We start from the raw sequence: 10,635 nt of genomic DNA, 5'->3' as shown, positions 1-10,635 counted from the left end.
AGAACCCATATTTACGCTTTATATGGACAGCATGTAATACCTTGTTTACCCTCCGGAGGTGCTGCATGAGATCTGAACATCTGATTGCTGTGGGTCTCAGCACTCAAGAATAGGCTTATATGAGGGTGGAGGGGTACTTTCTAATAAAAATGGGTGACTAATGTGGACACCCCCTTTTATTTTTTTTCTATGATGTACACCAAGCAAGTCAACATTTCGTGAACATTAAATGGGTTTTCCAGGATTTAAATGATAACAGTCTAAGCTTAGGATAGGCCATCTTCAATATATGGTCGGTAAGGGTCCGACACCCCGGAACCCCGCCGATCGGCACACCACAGCTTCGTCCATTGTGTGTTGGATGGAGCTTGTACCTTCGGCACTGCTCCCCCATCCATTTCAACTGGAGCTAAGGTGCCATTACCAGCTCTGCCCCCTACACAGTGGATGGCGCTGTAGGTCCATCTCAGGAGCTCTTCTGAAACAGTTGGTTGGTGGAGATGCAGGAATCCCCCACCTTCTCCTTATCAGATATTGATGGCCTGAGGATGCGCAATCAATATTTAAATCCTGGAATAACCCTTTAAGGTTAAGGTGGAATATGGCAGATGATACATGAGATGGTTCTAGAGTCTCCTCACAACCTGCAGAGAAGGTTTAGAGCTGGGGATCATATGGGTGGGTGCCATTGAGAGGGTCACCCCTTGCAGTCGCTCTAGGGGTACATGGCATATAATCCGGTTATGCCTCCCGTCTTTGTTCAGTGCCTGGGCATATTATGTGTTCTGTGGAAGATTAGTCTCACTGCTACAGATATAATTGCGTTTTAATCCATAGGAACTGCTTCTGAGCTCCGGGAATGTTTTGTAATCCAGGGAGCACGTCTGAAGGCTCAGATTTATTATGAGAAAGAGATGAAGTGACGGACAGATGTGTCTGCAAATGAGGAGAATACATTTAAAGGGACAGGGGGGAAATTTTAGTTTGAACTTTATATTTATTTTCACCCCCATATAAAAGGAGGGTGGGAACTTTTGCAGCTAATATTTCCTTATTGCTAAAAAAATAAATAAATAATTATCACCTACTTAAAAACAGCCTTAGGGCTCATGCACACGACCCTATGTATTTTACGGTCCGCAAAACACAGAACCACAAAAAAATGGATGACATCTGACGTCTGTGTTGCATCTTTTTTTTTTTTTGCAGATCCATTGTAACAATGCCTGTCCTTGTCTGCAAAACGGACAAGATTAGGACAGACAGACAGACATACGGACACAGAATGCATACGGAGTCATTTCCGTTTTTTTTTTCAAGCCCCATTGAAGTGAAGGTGAAAAATGCAATGGAAACGGGAAAGATATACGTTCATGTGCTTGAGCCCTTTGCTTTGGATGATGCCCTGTGCGGGTCCCTCTGTTGGTGCCCTGTCCTATACAGTGTAGGGTCATGCAGTATTTCAATAACCATGCCATATAGTCAGGTGCGTACACCGATACTTAGGACCCTAGAACTCAACTTATTATGGGCCTCCTCCCAATCCCAGCGTGCATGTGTCAAATGTGGAAGGCAAAACGTGACTCCCCAGATTTCTGATTTAATTTAAAATTTTTCGGATAACATACATTTTTGTTCAAATTGTAATAAAAATGTTGCCTCGGCCTCACCCACTTTATCCTACATCTATGTCAGAAAAAGTAGAACTGGTGCTTCATAATTATGGTGCTCATTCTGGACACGATATTTATCAATGGATTTACACAAAAACTAGTGACATTACAGTATATTACAGTATAAAGTAGTACAGTGTATTATAAATACATACGGGGAGTGCAGAATTATTAGGCAAATGAGTATTTTGACCTCATCATCTTCTTTATGCATGTTGTCTTACTCCAAGCTGTATAGGCTCGAAAGCCTACTACCAATTAAGCATATAAGGTGATGTGCATCTCTGTAATGAGAAGGGGTGTGGTCTAATGACATCAACACCCTATATCAGGTGTGCATAATTATTAGGCAACTTCCTTTCCTTTGGCAAAATGGGTCAAAAGAAGGACTTGACAGGCTCAGAAAAGTCAAAAATAGTGAGATATCTTGCAGAGGGATGCAGCACTCTTAAAATTGCAAAGCTTCTGAAGCGTGATCATCGAACAATCAAGCGTTTCATTCAAAATAGTCAACAGGGTCGCAAGAAGCGTGTGGAAAAACCAAGGCGCAAAATAACTGCCCATGAACTGAGAAAAGCCAAGCGTGCAGCTGCCAAGATGCCACTTGCCACCAGTTTGGCCATATTTCAGAGCTGCAACATAACTGGAGTGCCCAAAAGCACAAGGTGTGCAATACTCAGAGACATGGCCAAGGTAAGAAAGGCTGAAAGAGGACCACCACTGAACAAGACACACAAGCTGAAACGTCAAGACTGGGCCAAGAAATATCTCAAGACTGATTTTTCTAAGGTTTTATGGACTGATGAAATGAGAGTGAGTCTTGATGGGCCAGATGGATGGGCCCGTGGCTGGATTGGTAAAGGGCAGAGAGCTCCAGTCCGACTCAGACGCCAGCAAAGTGGAGGTGGCGTACTGGTTTGGGCTGGTATCATCAAAGATGAGCTTGTGGGGCCTTTTCGGGTTGAGGATGGAGTCAAGCTCAACTCCCAGTCCTACTGCCAGTTTCTGGAAGACACCTTCTTCAAGCAGTGGTACAGGAAGAAGTCTGCATCCTTCAAGAAAAACATGATTTTCATGCAGGACAATGCTCCATCACACGCGTCCAAGTACTCCACAGCGTGGCTGGCAAGAAAGGGTATAAAAGAAGAAAATCTAATGACATGGCCTCCTTGTTCATCTGATCTGAACCCCATTGAGAACCTGTGGTCCATCATCAAATGTGAGATTTACAAGGAGGGAAAACAGTACACCTCTCTGAACAGTGTCTGGGAGGCTGTGGTTGCTGCTGCACGCAATGTTGATGGTGAACAGATCAAAACACTGACAGAATCCATGGATGGCAGGCTTTTGAGTGTCCTTGCAAAGAAAGGTGGCTATATTGGTCACTGATTTGTTTTTGTTTTGTTTTTGAATGTCAGAAATGTATATTTGTGAATGTTGAGATGTTATATTGGTTTCACTGGTAAAAATAAATAATTGAAATGGGTATATATTTGTTTTTTGTTAAGTTGCCTAATAATTATGCACAGTAATAGTCACCTGCACACACAGATATCCCCCTAAAATAGCTAAAACTAAAAACAAACTAAAAACTACTTCCAAAAATATTCAGCTTTGATATTAATTAGTTTTTTGGGTTCATTGAGAACATGGTTGTTGTTCAATAATAAAATTAATCCTCAAAAATACAACTTGCCTAATAATTCTGCACTCCCTGTATATACATATATTATATTACAGTATATTATAAAACCAGCTGCCTGCAGCCACCACTAGGGGGAGCTCAGTGTATCGGAAATGTATAAAGCTATCATAGATTTTAATGGAAGCTGTAGAAACAGGTAATAAAAAAGTTGCTTCGGCCTCACCCACTTCTATGTCAGAAAAATGGAACAGCTCCTTCATAAATATGGTGTTCATTCTGGACACGATATTTATCAATGGATTTGCACCAACTTCTAGGGAAATTACATTATATTACAATATAAAGTAGTGCAGTACTTTATAAATACATAAATACATATATTATATAACAGTATTTTATAAAATCACCACTAGGGGGAGCTCAGTGCATAGAAATGTATAACGTTACCATAATTTTTAGTGGAAGCTGTAGAAACAGGTAATACAAAAGTTGTCTCTGCCTCACCCACTTCTATGAAAGAAAAATAGAGCAGGTGCTTCATAAGTATAGCGCTCATCCTGAACACCATATTTTTTAATAGATGAATGCCATAAAAATAGTCATGTTACGCTGATACAAGTCTGACTTCCAGTCACACAGTACATTATAAAACCAGCTGTCTGCAGCCACCACTAGGGGGAGCTCCATGCATAGAAATTTATACAGTTACCATCAATTTTAATGGAAACTGTAAAAACAGGTAATTTCTTTGCACTAAGCTACTCCTAGTGTGGCTGATGAGAAATGCAGTGAATACAGGGAACAGGAGAGGTAGTTCAGCACCGGGCCCCGTACCAGTTGTGTGGTCTGCTCCCACTGCTTACCATGCCAATTTATAAGCATTATACAGGATGGCGCCCAAATAATTATACTTATTTATTTTACTCATCTATATAGCGCTACTATATTCTGCAGTGCTTTACAGATATTAGCATCACATTGTCCCCAATGGGGCTCACAATAAGAGATGAGCGAACTTCCGTTTCGGGTTTATGCTGAATTGCGCTATGGATTTTGTTACCACGGAACATAACGCAAATCAATGACGGAATGCAGCCTTTAGAGGCATTCCGCTTTGCATTCCGTCATAATAGAAGTCTACAGCCAGCATAACGGATCCGTCTGGTTTCCATTATGCAGGAGTCCACTCCGGATTCATTATGCCGGCAATAGACTTGCGGACCACAAATGGCCTGTCCGCAATATATGGGCACCGACTGTGTACACCACTGCCCATATACTTTACTTGTCCGTAGTCCATGGTATGGACAGCTAATCCAGTTTCCCTTCAAACCTGTTTTGATAAATCTACCCGTGCGTCTAACCACTGCTGTTTTCTTCATGTCTTTCCCCTATTGAGAAAGTTATTCTAAAGCACCTGAAAAAAATTCCAAGAGCTCCACCAAAAAAATTGCTGGTGCAAAATACACTACAAAAGATGCAAAAGTGCTAAAAAAAAAGCTAAGAAAAACACTCTAAGGTCTCTTTCACACGTCCAAGATGACATCTGTGGCAAGAAGGTCCGTGAAGAATGCGTGTTTGGTCCGTGTGACTGCTAGGCTGAAAATTAATTTCCAAAGCATTTCCTACCAATGGTCCATGAAAAACCACTGACCAAACACAGATGACATCCATGTTGTGTCCGTGGTTTTCACTGACACATAGACTATAATGTGTGTTCGTAATCACAGACAAAATAGGGCGTGCTTAAAGTCAATGGATATGTTAGTGGTCTGTGAAGTGTGATTCCCAAAAATGTGTGAATGAGGCCCATGCCCATGAAGCCCGTGCCCATGCTGTGGACAGCAATTTGCGGTCTGTAATACACGGGCAACGCCTGCGGGGCAGCCGCATGAGGATCGTGGACCCATTCACTTGAATGGGTCCGCGATCCCTCCGTTCCGCAAAAAGATAGAGCATGTTCTATCTTTTTGCGGTGCGGAGGCACGGAACGGAACCCCAGGAAGCACTCCGTAGTGCTTCCGTAGTGTTCCGTTCCGTGCTTCTATTCCGCATCTCTGGATTTGAGGACCCATTGAAGTGAATGGCTCCGCATCCGTGATGTGGAATGCACACAGAACGGTGCACGTGTATTGTGGATTCGAAAATGTGGTCCGCAATACGGCAACGGGCAGCACACGTTCGTGTGAACGAGGCCTTATACTGTAGTATACTTGAGTCCTCATTGTCCTGCACTGACATATTGTGGAGTGTCCTGCGCAGAGTAAAATGCAAAAGAACACACACAGGGAACGACAACTTCTCTGAACATTTTCCGCCCTAGGAAAGTCGGAAACACCTTCCAAGCCGACTAAGTTGATGTGTTGAATGTGAATATTTTTAGTACACCAGGAACAAATATTATAATACTGCTCACCATGGACAAAATATAATAATACTGCCCCCTATACTAAATAAATTGGGAGAGTTTTCCAAATTGGATTGAAAAAGATTGAAATATGGGTTATCTCTCCATTGCTACAGAAACATAGAGGACGGAAAAAAACATTGTTGATTAATGTTAGGCAACTATCCGACAGACTCGTGTCAGAAAACAAAATTATTGAGTAACCAGATTAAAACATGACTAATCTCGCTATCTGCTCTACTGTTTGTAACGATCATATGTATCATCATTGGAAAGTGCAAGGGCGAAGCTATAGGGAGTGCAGGGGTAGCAGTCACTACCGGGCTAAGGAGCCTGAGGGGGCCCAAAGACCCTTGTGCCACATAAGAAGACTCTGGTATTATAGAAAGTGCATGCTGGTCAGGTTACACCTCTGGCTGGAGTAAAGGGTTTATGGTCAAGAATTTGGCATAGGGGGAGGGGGTGCCGTTTCAATTTTTGCCTCAGGCAGCAGGAAGGCTATGTGCTTCTCTGCCCCTGGCCACAAAGCACTGAGGCAAGGGAGGCCCAAGCTGAACTCTTGCACCAGGGCCCATGAGCCTTTAGTTACGCCCCTGGGAATGTGTATACAATTATAAAATCTGTAAAACTCTAGCTATTGCCCTAAATACCCAATAAGTGAATTTTTGAGAAGCACACAGGGTCCCCCCCCCCCCCCCTTTTCAGGATTCTGATCTATTAGCCATATTAGCCACATGAATAATTTTTCGCTCTGGAAGAGCAGGTACGTGCATACATGACTCCGATTGCCTGCGCAGATAATTAAAAAAAATGTTTTTAAAAATATAAAAAACACTAAAAATGTTATCACCCTCTTTCCCAATTCTACATAAAACATAAATAAAGAATAAGAAATAAACATACTGTATATGCCATTGTCACTTTCAAAAATGTCCAAACATTACAATATAAAAAATAATTTTCCATTTTTTTTGTTACAACATTCACTGTCCATGATAAGTATTTTGGATCAAGTAAAGATCTCGTCCTCCTGGATGATTTATTTTAATTAATTTCACTAAATTTCTTTAGGAAATATATAACAAGCAATAAACTATGTACGTCAATCACTAACTCATTGGTATTATCTCAAAAACTATTGGCAGGTTTCAAGATGTTTAGTGAAATGAATTAAAATAAATAATCAAAGGGGACATGATCTTCACTTGATCCAAAATATTTATCATGTCCAGCGAATGTTGTAACAAAAAATGGACAATTTGTCAACTTTTTTGTGACCTTGTCCCCCCAAAAAAAACATTGATCAAAAAGTCATATGTACCCCAAAAAGGCTACCAATATAAACTATAGCTCATCCTGCGAAAACAGGGCTTCTCACAAAACTAACAGTGAAAATTAACATCCAAAAACAGGGTGCAGGTTACATAAAGTTAGCATGTTATTGCCCATTCCATGAAATTTTGTGTGGATAAAATTATATGTGAAATATATTCCATCTCCTTTTTGCTTTTAGGTGGATTCCTTTTCAAACAGTGGAAGGAACGATACTTGCAGCTCACCCAGGAAGGTAGCCTTCTTCTGTCCAGAGATCCAGAGTCTTCAACAGATCTAGAAATTCCACTTCTTACTCGTTGTCGAGCAATACTCGAGGGCTCTGAGCTGGGAGACATGCCCAAACTGCCTATTGGCATTCAGAGGAACAGCTGTCTAGGACTCTCCTTGAGTGATGGAAGAACACTTCTGCTCCTTGCCCCAGATTCACAAGAGTGCAGGTATATACATATATACCACATACTACCCAATTTCATAGCTCTTTAATTATCTGAAATGTACTACTTGAATGGGGGGCAAGCACCAAGTAAACCATTTGCCAAGACCCACTGGCCCTGAAGTGGCTCAAGGAAATCTGGGCAAATATTCTTATTGGGTTAAGAATGGAGTGGACAGGTGACCTGCTTTTTCATGTTTTATTTCTACTTTTTTTTTTAGCAAATGGATAAATGTTCTACGGAAAGTAAAAGAGGTCAGTACAAAACAGGTGGAAGATATTGTGAATTAATGTTATGTGTATGTTATAGGTGTTCAGTGCAGTTGTCCTCAGCTTGTATGTGCAGTACCCCAGAACAGGGAGTACTCGTTTAATGCTTGTCATGTTATATAATGTAATTTCATACTTTGCATACCCAGTATGGTTATGGATGGACGTGATGGAGTTAATCAACTCTGACACAAGCCCTACAGGAAATTTAGGTGTGGATCCTGGATCCACCCCTTACTGAGTCTAGAGAGTTCCAATAAGCAGAGAAAGAGTGAGGAAGCAACTCCACGTGCTACATTCTTCACAAGACTGGAATAAAGCTATAGTGATCATCGAAACTCACAGATCTCTGGAAAATCTACAGAGAGGAAGAAAGAGAGCAAGAAACAGGAAAGTTCAGAAATCTGCGTGGCTGAGCATTTGACTTAGTAAGGTATCCATTAACTGAGCTATTTAGACTTTACTGCAGTGAGGGGAATACTGTTAAGACACCCTTCACATTTGGATACAACTTGGCCAGTCCTTTCTCTTATATTATAAAAATGATTTTTTGTCTGTCCCGACATCTGTCTGTTCTTTATGTGCGACCAAATGACTGGAGCGATCTTCACCAAATTTGGCACACAGATACATCAGTTGTCTGGGAAGGTTTCTCAGCTCTCTAGGACGTACCGTTCCTGAGATATTCCTAAAATATGACCTGCATTAGCCAATACAAGCCTGAAAGTCTTTCTTTTCATATCCCAACTACCATACACACGGTCACATGTCCCTTATCAGCCAATAGATGCTTGCAGGCCCTTAGTCTCCACATACACACAGTTTTACTCCAGGTATCCATAATTACCCAGCCATTTTTCTTCACTGCTGTAGGTCAGTTTTAGGCTATGGCTACAGGGCGACAATAAGTCGCACGACACATAGGGGACAACTACGCTGCTACATGCATCGATCTTACAGTCGCAGCATGTCGCAGTGCGACACCATAGCCTATCATTATAAAAATTGTTGTGCGACAATGGTACGACAAAACGTTGTGCGACACATGTCGTCATGTAGTCCTAGCCTTAAAGGGGGCAGGGCGCTGTGGAGGTCACCCTTAAGGGGGCAGGGGCCACTATTAAAGGGGCAACTGCTGTGGAGGTAACTGTTAAGGGGGCGTTCACTGTGGATGTTACTTTTAAGGGAGCAGACTGCTGTGGAGGTCACTATTAAGGGGGCAGGGGCCACTATTATAGGGGCAGCTGCTGTGGAGGTCACTGTTAAAGGAGCGTTCACTGTGGATGTTACTGTTAAGGGGGAAGGCCCCTGTGGAGGTCACTGTTAAAGGGGCAGGCACTGTAGTGCTCACTGTTAAGGGGGCAGGGGATACTATTAAAAGGGCAGCTGCTGTGGAGGTTACTGTTAAGTCAGCAGGGTACTGTGAGGTCACTGTTAAGGGAGCGGGGTACTGTAGAGGTCACTGTTAAGGGAGAGGGGTACTGTGGAGGTCACTGTTAAGGGAAAGGGGTACCGTGGCAGTCACTGTTAAAGAAACGGGTGCTGTGGAGGTCTCTTTTAAAGGGGCAGGGAACAGTGGAGGTCACAGATAAGGGGATGGTCCTCTATGAAGGTCAGTATTAATGGGCGCTGTAGAGGTCACTGTTAAGGGGGCGGGCCCCTGTGGAGGTCACTGTCAAGGAGGTGGGGTGCTGTGGAACTCACTGTTCAAGGGGCAGGCTGCTGTGAAGGTCAAAGTTAAGGGGGTGGGATGCTGTAGAGGTCCCATTTTAAGGAGAGGAATCACTGTGGGGGGTCAGTGTTAAGAGGTGGGTGGCTGTGGAGTTAACTGTTAAGGGGGCAGGAGCCACTATTAAAGGGGCAACTGCTGTGGAGGTCACTGTTAAGGCAGAGGGGTACTGTGGAGGTCACTGTTAACGGGGTGGGCCCCTGAGGAGGTCACTATCAAGGGAGTGGGGTGCTGTGAAGGTCAAAGTTTAGGGGATGGGCTGCTGTGGAGGTCCCATTTTAAAGTGGCGGGGCACTGCAAGGGGTCAGTGTTAAGGGGCGAGGGGCTGTGGAGTTCACTGTTAAAGGGGTGGGGTGCTGTAGAGGTCACTGTTATATGGGATACTGTTGATATCTTTTAACGACACACACAAACATTAAATGAAATAGATGAAATATACCCGTGCGAAGCCGGGTCCTTCTTCTAGTCTTAAATAAAACTGTACACCTCAATTGCAAATTACAGGCATGATTGCAAACGTGAGATTGCCAGCATAGATTCTGAAGAAAGAGAAAGATAGAGAGGAAAGAGTATGATCATTTCCATCCTTGCTCAAATCCATACAAAACCATCTGGGCAGATTTGCACTATATATTGTAGGAACTGTGTTTTTGCTATCGTTGTTTGTACTATAACTCCTATTTTGCAAGTAGAGACGTTTATTCGTCCATATTTGCCCTGGTTACTGACTCCTACACCATACGCCGGCAATGGCACTCTACACAACCTGCCTTGCACTCATATAAACACTTAACATCTTGGGCAACCCAACTACAATCAAGGAGGAACCCCAGAACCAGGGTATCCTCCTAGGAAAGAAAGATTGCAACCTCCTTTCACTGCACGGCCCTAAGAAGCAATTATTATTATAGGTTTTTGGTGCAATTTTTCTCAGCTTTCACTTCCAATGAATGAGAGATATGATTACTATCATGCCACATTTTAGTGGAAATGTGTGCTAATATGTCAAATCTTTTGGAATACGTTGTAGTATGGCCAGGGCCGGCTCTATCATAAGGCAGCCCAAGCGGCTGCTTGAGGGCGCAGAGAAAGGGGGGCGGTGCCGCGGCGGCAAAAAATTTACTTGCTAACTTATATTTACCT

This window comes from Bufo gargarizans, chromosome 2 (assembly GCF_014858855.1).
Source record: "Bufo gargarizans isolate SCDJY-AF-19 chromosome 2, ASM1485885v1, whole genome shotgun sequence".
In the NCBI taxonomy this organism is placed as follows: Eukaryota; Metazoa; Chordata; class Amphibia; order Anura; family Bufonidae; genus Bufo; species Bufo gargarizans.
Note: the sequence above shows the minus strand (reverse complement) of the source record.